The sequence below is a fragment of the Hyperolius riggenbachi genome, chromosome 2 (genome assembly GCF_040937935.1).
Source record: "Hyperolius riggenbachi isolate aHypRig1 chromosome 2, aHypRig1.pri, whole genome shotgun sequence".
NCBI classification, from domain to species: domain Eukaryota; kingdom Metazoa; phylum Chordata; class Amphibia; order Anura; family Hyperoliidae; genus Hyperolius; species Hyperolius riggenbachi.
Genome location: NC_090647.1, coordinates 549,271,656 through 549,286,797, shown reverse-complemented (window position 1 = coordinate 549,286,797; position 15,142 = coordinate 549,271,656). Strand labels below are relative to the sequence as shown.

The 15,142-nt window shown below is 44.5% G+C and overlaps 1 protein-coding gene across 1 annotated transcript in view; it reads right to left on the bottom strand.

The window, feature by feature from the left end:
- B4GALT4 (beta-1,4-galactosyltransferase 4) overlaps positions 1–10,742 on the bottom strand; it is a 108,197-nt gene extending 97,455 nt beyond the window's left edge. The window contains exon 1 of the mRNA XM_068270846.1: positions 10,661–10,742. The gene's annotated coding sequence lies outside the window, so the exon portion shown is untranslated. The remainder of the gene's footprint in view (positions 1–10,660) is intronic.
- Positions 10,743–15,142: the final 4,400 nt, after the last annotated feature.

Below are 15,142 nucleotides of genomic sequence, written 5' to 3'. Positions count from 1 at the left end.
GGGAATGGCTAATACTGTATCTGCTATAAATCAGAGCACATTATCCTGGGCCATCTGTGTGGGATTACAATGCCCCCTGGTGGAAACTTCTATGCAATTTATTTTTTCTTTGCAGTTTAAAGCGGATCCGAGATGAAAAACTAACAAGTAACTTGTCTATATAGCTTAACTAAATTTTAGATAGTTTACACAGCAAATCTAGCTGCAAACAGCTTCAATAGAATAGGATTATTTCTTCCTGAGATACAATGACAGCAGCCATGTTGTTTGTAAACATTACACCCAAGCATGCTTTTCCCTAGTGTTTGCCATGTCAGCGTACTGCTGGGCAGAGCCCCGCCTCCCTTTGCCCTGATAGGACAATAAATTAATAAAGCCCCTTAGACACCCCATACTGCCATTCCTTTTCAATTCCTCGCCTCCAGCAGGATAGATCCCTTACCTCCGCTATGCGGTCCCAGCAGCTTGGCTCCTCTGCTGTAGTCCACGTCCTCAGGTGGCTAAACGCCCCTAGGAGGAGTGGAGCCCCCTCTGGTACTCTCCGGGGCATATGTATAAGGACATCCTGCGACCACGTTGAACACCTAAAGGGTGTTGTGGATTCCCGGCAACTGTCAGGCGCAAGGGCATGTTAAAAATTTTTGGACGCTACCTGCTATGCAGTATAGCGTCAGCGTGGCCTTAGCGTCCAAGAGAGGCGGAACTTCCGGGTCTCGCGCGCGCGCGCGAGAGAGTTCCTCTTCTTTTCTGATGCGGAGAGAGGGCGGAAGTGTTGCGGCGGCCATTTTGGTTATGGGCAGAGGCCGGAGATTTGCCGGCTGATCACTTCCGGAGCGGCAAGTTAAAGGCAGGAAGTGTAGGTAGCGTCCTGGTGGTGTCGGAGAGCGTCTTCCATTTGGAACCCTGGGGTGCATCTGACCAGGTAGGATCATGGATTATTTATGTAATTTTGAAAAAGGTTCTGTTTTCCAGAGGTACTTCTGGGGGAAAGTTCTTTGATTATTGGTGGCTGCGTAGGGAGTAGCTGTAAGGTAGTTGGATATAATTGTACTTGTGTTATGGTGGTGTAAGATTATGCTGCTCTGGGCTGTGTATTTGGTATTTTATTTTGGTTCTTGGTCATTGTTATGTGGACATAAACTATGAGGATAGTATAGATCTGTGTATGTATATAGGTATATATATATGTGTATATGAACGGTTATGTATATTGCTGCCATATAGTGTATAGTGTCAGGATAGTTCCTGATGGCGCGCTATTTCTATTACAGTTGCTGTTATGGGAAAACATCAGGGAGAGTACCCTAAGACTAGATCTCGTTCCAAATCCAGATCAAAGTCTAAGTCAAATAGGTAAGGGTGGTAAGTATTTATTTGTGAGCTGAATGTCAATCTGTCATAAAACTGACGTATTATCGTCGTATTGACAGGTCGCATGAAGACTCAAAGACTAAAGAATCCTCTAGACGTCATGAGTCAAGAGAGAAGTCAGGGTCCCATACAGGGGGATCGAAGACACGAGATCCTTCCGCAAATACGTCCAGATCAAAAGAAAAGACTGAGGATAGTGTTAAAATAGTAAAATCTACTGAGCTTCGGATCCAGCAAGAGGAAAGGGGTTCATCAACTGAAAAGTCAGTTCAGGATCACTGCCCCGGTCCTTCGATAAGTACAGCTAGTCATGGGCAGTCAGGTCCTGACCCTGAGAAATGTTGGATCTGTGGAAGATCTTCTTTACCGAGCAAAAAAGTTTGTGAACTGTGTTATGCTGACATTGCTAAAGAAAACAGGGATGTTTCTTCCCTAATTAAGCAGGTAGTCAAGGATGCTGTATCAGAAATCTCGATTTCAAAGAAATCTCCCCGATTAGGGACGCCAGATTCTTCATCTCCGGAAAGGAATTCGTCAAATTCTGATTCTGATGATGAGGGGGTGGGATTTGATTTTACTCTAATTCCCCCATTTGTGTCAAGAGTGAAGGAGGCGATTGAGTGGGAAGAAGACTGCTCTTCGCCCCAAAATAAAAAGAGAAGATATTATAAGCATCTCAGTAAAGATAAGACCTTTTTTCCACTTATGGAGGAAATTAGGGAACTCATTCTGGAAGAATGGGAAAAAACTACTAAAAAGCCTTCCCTTAAAAACCGTTATCAAAAAATGTACCCCCTTTCGCAGCATAGTGAAGATTTAGTACAGTCTAATCCAATTGTGGATGCCTCTTTAATGAAAGTGGTTAGGAATGTGACGCTCCCGATGGAAGATTCCACTTTATTTAGAGACGTCTTAGATCGCCAAATAGATCAAGATCTTAAAAGAGCATACTTGTCGGCAGGAGAGGCAGCGAAGATTGCTATCACCTTGACCTCGGTAGCAAAGGCAATGAAAGTTTGGGTAGAAGACTTACAGAGGGCAGTGAAGAGAGCAAAGGATTTGGAAGACTTATCGTTTGCTTTTCAGGAATTGTCATTGACTGCAGATTTTGTGGGAGCTGCGAGCGTTGATCTAGTTCGAAGCTCTAGTAGGTCAATGTTATTTTCAGTAATGGCCAGAAGATGTCTATGGCTGAAGCCATGGGCAGCAGATTCAACGTCAAAACAGTCATGGGCAAAGATTCCGTTTGACGGGAAGTATCTTTTCGGCCAAAAGATGGATGCGGCGATTTCAAGAGTGACTGGAGGAAAATCCGGGCTATTGCCGCAAGATCGCAAATTTAGAAAACAGAGGTTCCCGCAATATAGGAAGCAGGTAGTCAATAAATTCACGGAAGCGAAGTCATATAAGCCTGGTAGGGACTACAGAAGAAATTGGAGATCAACCCAGACATTCCAAAAAGCCAATAGATCAAAGACCACTAATGCAGAAGGAGGTAAATCTTTTTGAGACGAGGCCCGCTCTAGATATCCCAGTAGGTGCAAGACTGCAATACTTCAAGGATGTCTGGGCGGGAAGTGTACAGAATATGTGGATAGTGGACACTGTGTCTTCAGGTCATCAGTGGACATTCAAGGAATATCCGCCAAGGGACCATATGATTGGGACAAAAATTCCAAAGACAAGGGAAAAAAGACTAATTCTAAAAGAATATGTGTCGAAAATGTTAGATCAAGAGGCGGTTTGTCCAGTTCCGCCTTCAGAAGAAGGTACAGGTTACTATTCTCCAATATTTCTCATAAAGAAGAAGTCAGGAAGCCTAAGACCCGTGTTGGATTTAAAGAAAATAAACAAATTCATTCAAATTCCAAGATTCAAAATGGAGACTCTGTCATCCATAATGATGTGTATGGGGCCAGGAGATTGGATGTCGTCCATAGATTTGAAGGACGCGTATTTTCACGTCCCGGTGCATCCAAAATTTCAGAAGTTTCTTCGGTTTGCGATAGGAGATCTGCACCTGCAATTCGTTTGTCTTCCATTTGGTCTCGCTACTTCTCCTCGAACGTTTTCAAAGGTGCTTCTTGCGGTAATTTCATTGTTACGTCTTCGGGGAATACGCGTCCTTCATTACTTGGACGACATCATTCTCCTGGCCTCATCAGAACAAATTCTGCTTCAGCACCAGGCAGTAGTAATAGAGACATTATCAGATTATGGTTGGATAATAAACCTAGAGAAAAGTCATCTTCGACCCTCACAAAGGATGCTATTTCTGGGGGCGATAATAGACACGGTACATCGCTCTATCTCTCTACCGGAGGAAAAGATGATCAAAATTCAAACATCAGTTCAGAAGGTGATAACAAAGCGAGTGGTTCGAGCAAGGGAGTGTCAGAGTCTGTTAGGCCTCATGTCCTCAACTATTCTCATGGTGTCATGGGCCCATTGGCATTTGAGGCCATTCCAGTTGAACTTTCTGAAACAATGGGACACAGAGTATGAAACAGTGGATAGAGATTCCGGGGTCAGTAAAGAACTCTCTGAAATGGTGGTTGAGCAGTCACAATTTGATGAATTGTCGCAGCTTATTCCCTCCAGATTGGAAAATTGTTACGACAGATGCCAGTATTGTGGGATGGGGGGCAGTGCTAGAATCCCAACCAGCTCAGGGGGTTTGGAAGGAAGACTGTCATCAAGCCGTCTCCAATGTACTGGAACTCAGAGCAGCCCATCAAGCTCTATGTCATTTTCTGCCAGAGTTGGAAGGTCATTCAGTCCTTCTAAGAATGGACAATGTATCGGCAGTCTCATATGTGAAGAGACAAGGGGGGACGCACAGCGAAACCCTAATGATGGAGGTTGGTCCGATTATGCAACTGGCTCAGAAGTATTTCAGGGACATTTCGGCTATCTATCTGCCAGGACCACAGAACCAGCAGGCGGATTTTCTGTCTCGTCACCATCTAGACAACAACGAGTGGTCTCTGCATCCGAAAATTTTTCTCCAACTGGTGCGCAAATGGGGGTTACCCCAGATAGATTTGTTTGCCTCACGGAAAAATCACAAGACGCCCCTGTATTATTCAAGGTATCCAGACCAGCAGGCCCTGGGAGTGGATGCGTTGACACACAATTGGAGGTTCAGCAGGGCCTATGCCTTCCCGCCGACTCCGTTGATCTTCAGATTCCTGCAGAAGTTGAGTTACCTCAAAATGGAAGTGATAGCAGTACTGCCATATTGGCCAGCCAGGCCTTGGTTCCCACTACTTCTCCAGATGTCCAAGGAGGATCCATTACCACTGCCAATGATCAGGGATCTTTTGTCACAAGGACAAGTTCATCATGGCAATCTGAAACATCTACAGCTAATGGCCTGGAATTTGAGAGGGCTAGGCTACTAAGTACAGGTTGTACAGTGGAGGTGGTGGAGACGCTGCTCAGGGCCAAGAAGCCGTCAACGACGACCTCATACAACAGAGTATGGAAAGCCTTTCAGACCTTTTCCAACGAACAGGGACTATCATCAGACAATATAAAACCATGCGACCTGTTGTTATTTTTGCAAAAGGGTTTGAATCTGAATCTGTCATACTCAACTCTTAGGAGACAAGTATCGGCCATTTCTTCAGTATCAGGAATATCGTGGGCTGCCGAACAATTAGTTAAACAATTTTTTAAGGCCGCGATTAAATTGAGGCCTCCTATTAAACCAAGGTTTCCGAAGTGGGATTTGCCATTAATTTTAGACTTCCTGTCTTCATCTGCTGACTTCCAGAATGATAAAGCAACAATACAAAACCTATCATGGAAGACAGTATTCCTAATAGCCATTACTTCTGGAAGAAGAATATCGGAGCTGCAAGCATTGTCATGCAAGGAGCCTTATTTAATATTCTTTCAGGATAGAGTGGTATTATTTCCTGTACAGACGTTTCTTCCAAAGTGTTCTTCTCTTTTTCACTTTAATCAAGAGTGGACACTCCCATCATTTGCTTCGCAGGACGATCCCTCGAAGCCTCATTCTCTGGACATCCCATCGACTATTAAGGCATATTTGGAAGCAACAAGTCAAATTAGGGAATCTGACAGACTATTCATTATCCCAACAGGATACAGAAAGGGAAAAATGGCGTCCACAAGGACCTTGGCCTGTTGGGTTGTAAAGTTAATACAGATGGCATATAAGTCAAGAGACTTAGAGCCACCGCAGGACATTAACGCCCATTCAACAAGAAGTATATCTTCTTCGTGGGCAGCATTGAACAAAGTATCACTACTAACTGTATGTAAAGCTGCAAACTGGGCAACTGATCACACTTTTATAAAGCATTATTGTGTTGAGCCAGCCTCTCTATCAACTGTTGATTTTGGAAAGAAAGTGATTTCCTCTGCAACGAATAATGCTGTTTGATTTCAGTTCTATGTTTAGTATATTAAATTTCTGTTCAGCATACCCACCCTGATTTTGTCTAGTTATTGCCCAGCAGTACGCTGACATGGCAAACACTAGGGAAACTGGAAAACTGTGTACTCACCTTGGGTAGTTTTCCTTTCCTAGTGTTTGTCCATGTCAGCGTACGGCCCCGCCCTATGCTGTCGGCTCGATCTAGTAATACGGAATGGCAGTATGGGGTGTCTAAGGGGCTTTATTAATTTATTGTCCTATCAGGGCAAAGGGAGGCGGGGCTTTGCCCAGCAGTACGCTGACATGGACAAACACTAGGAAAGGAAAACTACCCAAGGTGAGTACACAGTTTTCCAGTATCTGCATCATCAGCACTCAGCCTGTGAAAAAAACCCAAAAAAAACGAATCCCCACTTCTCCTCCCCTCTGCAATCTCTGGCTAGTAATACCTCCCCTTCCTCCTGCCCAGACTGCGCTCCCATGAGCCCTTGCTACTGTCTGAAAATGCCAAGGCTCTCTTAAAAGCTGTGGGCGGGGCTTGTTTCGTTGATAAGAAATTAGAGTATTAAAACAAAAAAAGTATTGGCTTGAGGAATACCCTATAAACAATTGGAAAGGAACACAATTATGCAATGAGTAAAAGTTCATCTCGGATCCACTTTAAGGCGAAACTGTAAAGTTACTGTGAAGCAAACAGTTTCACTTACCTGGGGCTTCCCCAAGCCGCCCCCCCCCCCCAAACAGCCATCCTGCCCCACAACGGTCCTCCACAAGCCTCCTTTCTCCCGCACCAGCCAGTTCCGTTACCGTTGACTTGCAATTCGACTGCAACTGTGCCTGCGCGCCCCGGGCTACGCGAAGCTTTCTTCATAGCATCCTGCGCTTACCTAAGCGTTGCAGTTTTTTGTAAAACGCTTTTCTAAGCGCTGTTGCAGGGCGATTTGTTTTAACCCCGAAAATTAATAAAATGTATTTATTTTTAAATGAGCTGGGGTAAATCGCTATACCAAGCACTTTTTCAATCGGTTTGCGATTTCCCTATACTTGCCATTATAGGCAAATCGCCCCCAAAATAGTTCAGGCAGTGCTTTGTTCAGCGGAAAGCAGACGAAACGCGCTGATATGAACACTCCCATAAGGAATCATTGCACAAGTGATTTTCAAAATCGCCTGCGCTTCGAAAAGAACAAAAGCAAAAAGGTGCCAACGCCCTAGAAGTGAACAAGCCCTTTAGGATCGCAAACCTGCTGCAAGTAGCATTTTTTAGAGTCATGCATTTTGAGTGAAAATACACAGTCATTCAAAAATTGCTCTAAAAGTTGCTTTGCAAAATCACCATCGCTGAGCGCAAGTTCCTGCATTCTGCAGTGTGAACCCCGCACAGTGAATTCATTGCGCATGCCGCACATTGCAACACATCTCGAGATTGGTCTTCTACTATGGCTTAGTTCACACTGAACTAGATTGGCATCTTGTGGCAACCTGCACAACTGACACACAGTACCCCATTGCCAGTCACCTGTAATGAAGGCACAACCTGCATTGTGTCCGGTAGCACGCAACTCGCTTGGCATTGCTACTACGAAGCACCTCAAACGCCAACGCGGCAATGTGATTGGGTGCTTTGCAGCCCACCGTGCAGTCATAACTTACATTATAGCGCACTGCAAAGAGCATAGTGGGTGCAAAGCAATATAAACTAGTACAGTTCTTTTCGTTTTGGCAAATTCAGCCTATAAAGCTGCACACACACATACCACAATGATTGTTTGGCTCAAGCGACCAACGACAGTCTACCGGATCAGACGGTGTAACATTACCAACTGCAGCTTGCCTCTGCTGGTTGTATACAGCGCAATCTAAGCACAATGTTGTCTCATGGTCTGCTTTCACACAACAGTGAATTGTCCACGTTTTCATTTATTACTGCCGTTGAGTAATTGCTGTTTCTATTTATGCGGGATCCCTAACGGGACTATGATTAAAGAGAACCAGAGATGAAGCACCCTCTTGTATTTTACCTTATAAATCAGTGGGAACATGACAGTAAACACCTAATCTGCTCTTTGTTTCATTGTTCTCTGTGTAATCTGACTGTTATCACCTCTGATAAGAATCCCTGACTGAGCACTCAGTCTGGCTTTGCTACGGAAAGATTATAGCTGAGTCTGTCTTCTCTGTTGTCTTTTCAAGACCAAGCCTGCCCCCGTGTGGCTCTGCTATAATGACTCAGCTATAATTATTCCCTGCAAAGCCAGACTGAATGCTCTGTCCGGGATTCTTATCACAGCTGATAACAGACACTTTTAGCAGTGAGGATGAAACAGAGAGCATGGTAAGTGTTTTCTCTAATGTTCTTACTGATATATATGGTAAAATACACAGGGGTGCTTCGTCTCTGGTTCCCTTTAAGTGCACTAATCACTGGATCCTTATAGCCATACGTTACTTGGAACTGAACTGCTGAAGCTATACTGGTCAGCAATTACGCTGCATAGTTATTTGTAGCTACACTTGAATCTTGCTTGGGGGCTAGAAGTTCTATGGAGCTTGTATTGTGGATGGCGTGTGTTGTGTGAGCGGAGGTCTTATCAACCACCGTCTAGTTTCTTAAACATTTTTATTATTTTTTGATAAAACCAATAAAATTATGATATTTTAACTGAAAAAAAAAAAAGTTTTTTGTGGTCAAGTTTCTTGGGGTATACGCCCTCCTAATTTCTCCTCCAAGGTTTTTGTAGTGACAATAGAATGATCTTGTTTGCATCAGTGCGTGCTCATTTGGAAATGACATCAAAAGGACAACTGAAGTGAGAGGAATATGGAGGCTGCCAGATTTATTTCCTTTTAAACAATACCAGTTGCCTGGCAGCCCTGCTGGTCTGTTTGGCTGCAGTAGTGTCTGAATCAAACCAGAAACATGCATGCAGCTAGGCTTGTCAGATCTGACAATGTCAGAAACACCTGATCTGCTGCAAGCTTGTTCAGGGTCTGTGGCTAAAAGTATTAAGAGGCAGAGGATCAGCAGGACAGCCAGGCAACTAGTATTACTTAAAAGGAAATAAATATGGCATCCTCCATATCCCACTCACTTCAGTTCAGTTCTGTCCTGTCCTTTAAAGAGACACTGAAGCGAAAAAAATAAATTATGATTTGTATGTGTAGTACAGCTAAGAAATAAAACATTAAGATCAGATACATCAGTCTAATTGTTTTCAGTACAGGAAGAGTTAAAAAACTCCAGTTATCTCTATGCAAAATAGCCATTAAGCTCTACGACTTTCAAAATCGTGGAGAGGGCTGTCTTTTGACTTTTATTAGCTCAACTGTTAGTGAACAAATTTATTTTTCTCTGCCAGAGGAGAGGTCATTAGTTCACAGACTGCTCTGAAAGAATAATTTTGAATGCTGAGTGTTGTGTAATCTGCACATATTAGAGAATGATGCAATGTTAGAAAAAACACTATATACCTGAAAATAAAAGTATGAGATTTTCTTTGCTGCTAATCTTCTAGTAATTATTCATAGTACACAACCAATTCATTATATCATATTTTTTTCGCTTCAGTGTCTCTTTAACTAGCATTCTTGTACACACACCACAGGTAGATCATTTATTACTTGTGTTTTGGCAATGTCCATCCATAAAAGAGCAATTATTTTTTGCATGCAATACTGGGAACAGTCTGACTCGGAGTTGATCCGTCAAAACTGGTCCGTTGTTTTCAGGGCTGTGGAGTCGAGGAGTCGGAGCAATTTTGGGTACCCGAAGTCGGAGATTTCATAAACTGAGGAGTTGGAGTCTGATGATTTTGCACAAAATCCACAATCCTGGTAAGTATTAGACTAAGGAGTCGGAGCCATTTTGGGTACCCTGAGTTGGAGTCGGTGGTTTCATAAACTGAGGAGTCAGAGTTGGAAGATTTTTGTACTGACTAAACAGCCCTGCTTGTTTTGGAAAACCACAAGTCTGTAGTCACTTCGTGTATACATCGTTGATGCCTTTTCTGACGACAGGCAGTTGAACAAACTGTCATTCCACATCCGTGTCTAAAGATTTTTATCTCATGTGTGTACGCAGCTTAACACATCTGTCATCATCAACCATTGAGATCATTGGTAAGACGCCATCACAAGTCTAGCCACACGCTATGCGACAGCGCTAGGATCTCTCTCACGCTGCCCACCGCTATACAACTGATTATGCCTCATTGCCCCCATCTATTCAGTAAAACTGTACTGGCTTTCTACCTCTCCCAGGAAAGTGATGATAGAACTCTTTCAGACGATAACCTAATTTTTTTAACCAAAACAAACACCTAATTGACTAATTAGAACAAATAAAACACATGGTGGCCTTAAGTGCTCAGTCACCAGTTGCTTTGCTTTCTCATCACGGCAGAGAGATTTTAGGGAAGCAAAAAAAAGTTTTGGCCTGCTGCATTTTGTAGGCCAGCAAAACGACAAGCAGTATAACACAAAGCAACACTGCCAATGTGAATATTCCCTATAGTAAAATACACACAGATGACCTAACAGCACTGCTAAAGACAACAGGTGCCAGTCAATGCAACAGTCCCTCCCAGGACTGTGATATTAATCCAATAATCAGAATATAAACTGCTGTACCCAATCTCAGCTGTGCTGCACCACAAGTCCCAGCAGTCCCTCTGAGCCATGCTGGTGCATACAGAGCAGCTGCTGTACAATCCACATAATCAGCCCTGTATAGATACCCACAGATACAGCTGCACATCCCTTGATTATAATCAATAAATACAATGCTACTAATTAGAGTGAACAGGTCCCCATCGTGCACTTACAGGCAGTGTACACAGGAGGGCGCCCCTACCTGCTGAAATATTAGGAAAAAAGGCTCACCTGGCTCTCCCCAGGGCTGTCACTGATCCTCTAACATGCCTGTCCCGTTATATACCATAGAGTGTGGAGGACTGAGAGGGATAGTAGTGGACTGGGGAGAGCTAGAGCGTCACCTGGGAGGTACCGGAAGTAGCTCAGCCGCCATCTAACTTCAGGGCAACTGCTGCTTATAGTATATGATATTATTATTACAGTACATACACAGCTTGCTGAAGTTCTTAGTCAGCTTGAAAGATCACAAGTGGTTAAGTGAAACTTTAGTCCTTTCTTGCTTAGCAATGAAATTGTACAGTCATGTATGTATACAAATTACAATACTATTTTTTCAAAAGATTTTATTTTATTTATTTATAAAGTGCCAACATTATTGCAACAGTGCTTATGCAATCTTTCCACATGATTTTTACAATCGAAAGTCATCGGAAGGTAATTATCGATTGTTCCCATAACCGAGTCGATTAGGGCATTTTCTCTCTTCTGATTCGATCATAAGATCCAACATTTGGATATATTACAATTTCTGTTCCTATCAACCATAGGATTTTTTTTACACCGGTTTGCGCCACTCACTGCGCTTTTTTGTACAATTCTTAAAAATTGCACTGAAAGGTTGCATGATGATGCTGATGGAAAAAAAAAACTGTACAGTCAAGTCAATGGGCAACTTATGGATCATTTATACAGAAAGGAGCTTCATTCATTCATGCAGAGAGAGGTGCTCCATCTAGCGGCCGCAGAGCTGCATGAAATTTTGAGACAAAAAAAGTTACAAAAGTGATGTAGAAAAAAATGGTACGCTTTCACACCTAAAATATGCACAACTTTGAGGGTGCGTTTCCACTAGTGCGGTGGGGAATCTCCGCGGACAAATTCGCATGCAGGAGCGAAATCGCATGCGGTTGTATGCGAATTTTACCGCAAATTCGCATACTATTTCGCATGGATGACGCTATGTGCGAATTTAACCATGGCCGTGCCTGTGAGCTTTTTCATTGATTTCATGCGAAATCGTATGCGAATTCGCATGAAAATTTGCATACAAAAACGTCATGCAAATTCCCTATTAAATACATTGGGCTCTATTTTCAAAGACTTCCCGCATGATGTAAAGTACATGCGGGAAGTTTGCACCCAAAATACCGTCAAGTTGGAATTCTCAAAATGTTCCGCATGTTTTTTCCGCATGCAGAAAAAGTGTGGTAAAAGTGCGGGATTCATTCTGAAAACATGCGGAAAATATTAATGAATGTGGAAAAAATGCGGAGTTTACCGCTGGCGGGAATATAGCAGTAAAATTTGGCGGAAAATTTGGCTCTTTGAGAATAGAGCTCATTGTATGCGAATCACATGCGGTGTGTGCGCTGTCCGAATTCGGATGCCTCTGCTGGATTTTTCCTGCACAAGAAAACGCTCCGGTTTCCTCACAAGTGGATACAGGCTCATTTACTTTTTTTGGTTATACAAATTTGCATGCGGGGAACGCATGCGAATTAGCGTTAGTGGAAACGCACCCTCACTAGCTAGATTGTTCTCAAATGGACGTTTTTTACAGATGCGGTCAGGCCTTTAGCTGCTTCTCTGGATTTGAAAGTTAAAGTGAACCCAAGGTGAGAGTTATAACTAGGTTGCCATATTTATTTCCTGTTAAACATTACCAGTTGCCTGGCTAGCCTGCTGACCCTCTGCCTCCGCAAATCATCTGGGGGTCACCTACCTTACAGACCTCAGCACCATACACAGGAGGCTTGTGAGCGGTCTCTACTGGTCAGTAAGATATATAAAGGACACCTGTTTTTATGTTGCGTCTAACCAACAGGGCCAGGTTTTGTACTTTTTACCGCCCAAGGCCACCATTACCAGCTGCCTCCAGACTGACAGCATCCTGACACACACACACACACACACACACACACACACACACACACACAGGATTACATTGTAGGCTCCTATAAGGACAGTTAGTGAAGTGAAGGCAGGGATTAGGTTTTTAAGATCTTTGGCTCCTATAAAGACAGTTAATGAAGTGAAGGCAGGGATTAGATTGTAAGCTCTTTGGCGAGCGGCACATTCTGTGAGTGACAGGCAGCTCACAAATTACTGTAAGTGCCCTTTATTGCCCCTTCATCCCCCGAGTGGCAGTTCCAGCTGTGGGTAGCCGCCCACCGCTATGTGAAAACTCTGTGTAGCAGGATGAATGTTTAGCAGGCTAAGTGCTACTGCCATCCTGCTGCCCACAGCTCCTTGCTTTCCTGGTGCCCGAGGCCATGGCCTTGTGGCCTTGCCTGAAATACGGCCATGCTTAAAGAGGAACTGTAACGACAAAACGGCCCCTGGGGGGTACTCACCTCGGGTGGGGGAAGCCTCAGGATCCTAATGAGGCTTCCCACGCCGTCCTGCGTCCCTCGGGGGTCTCGCTGTAGCCCTCCGTACAGCCGTGACGTAATATTTACCTTCCTGGCTCCTGCGCAGGCACTCTGATGGCTGTCGGCGCCGAAGTAGGCGGAAATACCCGATCGCCGTCGGGTCTGCTCTACTGCGCAGGCGCAAGTTTCCGGTGCCTGCGCAGTAGAGCGGACCCGACGGAGATCGGGTATTTCCGTCTATTTCCGTGCCGAAAGTCGCCACAGCGCCAAAGGTAAATATTGAAGCTACAGTCGGCTCTGTCGCCGGCTGTTCGGAGGGCTGCAGCGAGACCCCCGTGGGACAGAGGACGGCGTGGGAAGCCTCATTAGGATCCGGAGGCTTCCCCCACCCGAGGTGAGTACCCCCCAGGGGAGGTTTTTGTTGTTACAGAGTCTCTTTAATAAGTGGCCGCACATGATGCAATAAAATGATCTGATTTTACAGCAATTCAATAAAAATGATAATTTCTACTGAAAAGTTGAAACTTTTTTTTTAATCCAATGCTGTTACTTTTTATTGCGTGCGATTCTGCTTTGCAGGCAAGCATGCTGATTCAGCCACAGGAATGTTCCGGAGCGTCTGTCTTCACTCCTGTGGCTTCCAGCAGCTTTGCGGCGTCCTCTCTGTGTATGGCTCCTATACGTCATGTGATCCGATCTGTCGCCATGGTAAGCAGCCGCACATGACCGGACAAATTCCAGCGCCGACTGGGCGAGAGCCCTGCCTTGTGGTTGGCTACAAGGGCCAATAGGCATATCCATAAGGGGCGTGTCTGTCTTTCAGCACCCAAGGCCATGGCCTTTCAACAAATCCAGCCCTGAGTGCCGCCTCAACCTAGTATCATAAGCCATGACAGTAATACCCCAGTTATAATACATATTCACTGCCGTGTATAGGGCTTATTTTCAGAGTGGGGCTTATCTTATAGTATTGCTAATGGAGTGCTGAGATCATAACACTGTTTACTATTAAGGCTTGACTGCCCTCTTGTGGATAATTTAACGATTATGCATATTTTGTTAATTTTTGCAGCTTGGAGATTGATCAGTTAAATCCAGCAGCAGCAGCTGCGTGTCATTGGTCCATTTCCAAGCTGCATGATTTGTTGCATATCATTTGAATCATCTTGTGGAAGCGCATGCACAGAGCCATACAGGAAGCACACTGAATCTGTGAGTAGAGATGGCCCGATCGTTTCGACCGCAAACTTATTCGCGCAAACTTCGGTGGTTCGCATTCGCAGTGAACCTCGAACTATATGCGAGTTCGACCCGCCCCCTATACTACATGATTAGGGTAAACTTTGACCCTCTACATCACAGTCAGCAGACACAGGGCAGCCAATCAGGCTACACTCCCTCCTGGAACCCCCCCCCCCCCCCCTTATAAAACGCAGCAGCGTCAGCCTTGTCACTCACTCGTGTGGCTGCAGTAATTAGAGAAGGGAGAGAACCTGCTGACATAGGGAAAGCTAGTTAGGCTCTTGTGTTAGGCTTGTTAGGTTGCTCCTTCTTGCTGATACTTATTGCTAAAAAGCACTCCTCATCCTCAACAGCTCTTTTGAGAGCTAATGTTGTTCTTGTGATCTATTTTTTTTTCTTGTATATGCATCCCACAGACACTTGTGTTGCATATATACAGCCTTGTCAGTCAGTCGCAGCTGCTGGACCTGGGCCCCTTGGTAATTCCTACTGTGCCACTGCCAGGCCCAGCACATTCAGTGACTACCAATGTGTGTGACAGCTGCACATTTGTAATACCAATCACTGCATACCTACCTGAGCTGTACTGGGTTGCCAGGCTACTAGACCCTCGGTATAGGCACAAAGTGGCGGAGATGTTTCCAAATCACCAGAAGACAAAGGATGCAGCACTTGCAAAACAAGCTGGCAAGTATGCTTTACAATGCATATAAGGGTGATGTCACAGCACAACGCCATAAAAATGCCACTACCACTGATGGGGCGGCGTCTGCGCATGCGCGGGTGAGCGTACCCACATCACCAGGAGCGTACTGTGCCAGTGACGTGGATAGGGCACATGCCCAGAAGATACCGAGTCATCAGGGGTTGGCGATCC